The sequence below is a fragment of the Gadus chalcogrammus genome, chromosome 3 (assembly GCF_026213295.1).
Source record: "Gadus chalcogrammus isolate NIFS_2021 chromosome 3, NIFS_Gcha_1.0, whole genome shotgun sequence".
Taxonomy (NCBI): Eukaryota; Metazoa; Chordata; class Actinopteri; order Gadiformes; family Gadidae; genus Gadus; species Gadus chalcogrammus.
The window spans coordinates 13,508,976-13,511,092 of record NC_079414.1 but is presented as its reverse complement, the minus strand read 5'-3'; positions in this window follow the sequence as shown (position 1 = coordinate 13,511,092).

Genomic DNA, 2,117 nt, shown 5'->3' with positions numbered 1-2,117 from the left:
CTCCCTCACCAAGGTTCTTCTTAAACAAAAGAAATGCCATTATATTGTGAATACCTCAGGATTTTTTTGGAGAAAAAAATAAATAAAACACTTAAAAATCAAATAAACAAAAAAAATGTTCAAAAGCCAGTGCTGTTTTCTTTCTTCATTTAAATATACTAGTATGATACATGGATTGGTATATGATTACATGCATGCATTATATTTTGTTGAGTGTACATAACAAGTCTGCATACATATCTGTTCTGTAAGATGAACCGGTTGGAGTTGAGATAATTTAGGCTTTGTTAACTATAAAAGTCAAAACTTACAAGTATAAGTCTTGCCTGCTCACATACAAAATTGTTTAGTAAATAACTCTCTGTGGACCCCAGGAGGACTAGCTCATCCCACTTTGGTGACAGCCAATGGGGATCCTTTTAAACATAAAACATTAAACTTTCCCTTTCCACTCATGTAGAATGAAATGAGCAATGAAAATACTAAATGGGAAGTTTAATGCTGCATTCCATTTGGTAGGAATCAGGATCGGATGATTTTGGATTTATTTGGGCCACATACTTCTATGTATTTATAAATTATTTATTCGTGTTTACCCCCAAAACGTTTCCATAAGCCGAAAACATATTTTTCTCGTTACCACATAAAGGCAAGCCTTTACACTACAGCACCTTTTAGAAATTACGTTTCCTTTCAGTCAACGATGCCAATATTGTCGTTCGTCCCAATGCAACAAATGACATAATCAAAGTATGCATTTTAGAGAGATCGTTGACAGGCAGAATGCATCCTCTGCTCTAGAAATAGAGATGAATATGTCCGGCGATGATATATCAGCCCTTCTCTACCCTCTAGCGGCGCGTCCCACAGAGATCGGCGCTTTAGTTCCATGTTGTTTCCTTATAGGCCTACAATTAATTTTATTGCAACACACACACACACACGCGCGCGCGCATGTAGCATACATTCAAATATACACTGAGTCAGAAATCGCTGATATTTTCAGGTTTGTATTGAATAGAGAGTAGACGTTGCAGTGATAAATAGGCTCCTTCGACTGTATGACAGCTGTACAAACAGCTCTGACATTAATAGCAAACTAATTTCTAATTTCAGCAAACTAAATTGTAATCAACGCAGCGTTTTGATCTGAAAGCAACATAAACACATTTATGATTAGGAGACCTATTCATTGATCCGTCATCATCTTAGAGCACAAATCCCGTCGTTTGACAATGCTTCTGCTGGTGAGGCAGACTCCAAGACAGGTTCAGAACCAGGTAACCTTACACCAAAGAGGAAGAAACACAACACAACAATAGACCTCTCACTCACAAACTCGCTCTCGCTCTCCCTCTCTTTCTCTCTCTGTCATTTTGCCGTCTTTAGCGCTCTCAAACCATATATGGTATTGGACATTATGAAAAGCTCATTGGCTGTTGGAACACAAAGCATTAGATAGGTGTTTTAATCATAGACTGTGTAAAGAAAGTGAATGTGTTCAATTATGTGTTTAATCGTTTTTAAAGGCATTATTTAATTTAAAAAAACATCTTTAGAATAAGACAACTAAATTGATTAAATCAATTTAGATATCAACAGTGAGTAATTATTGGCCCTCGATGCATATGGCAACACATTGAAAACGGAATAAACAACGTCTTTACGTCTTTCATTTTTTTTTTACTTTAGTTGTATGGATGTCAACGATGCACCCATGTCTTCATTTCTTTGCTCATACCATTCCTCCCCCTCCATCCCGCCCCCCACAGGTACAGACGAAGCTTTACATTCCTTCACATTCACTTCTCCTACACACATTCCTGTCACAATATAACAGTGCCTCTCACTCAAAAGATCGAACCAAACAAGTTATCCCAGTACCTCAAAACAAACTCTAAAAGGTTTTACACGCCATTCAATAAAAACGTATTCAACGAATGAGTGATCTCATTAAATTAACACAATGATGCGAGGCTAAAGAACTGCGATAGCCATCATCCCAATCTACACCCGCTGGACCGCGCCCGTGTTTGGTTAACAGCGACTCACCTGTGGGGCGGGGGGCGGTGCCTCGACACTCGGTTCCTACCTTAGAAGCATAGAAATGGGCGGAT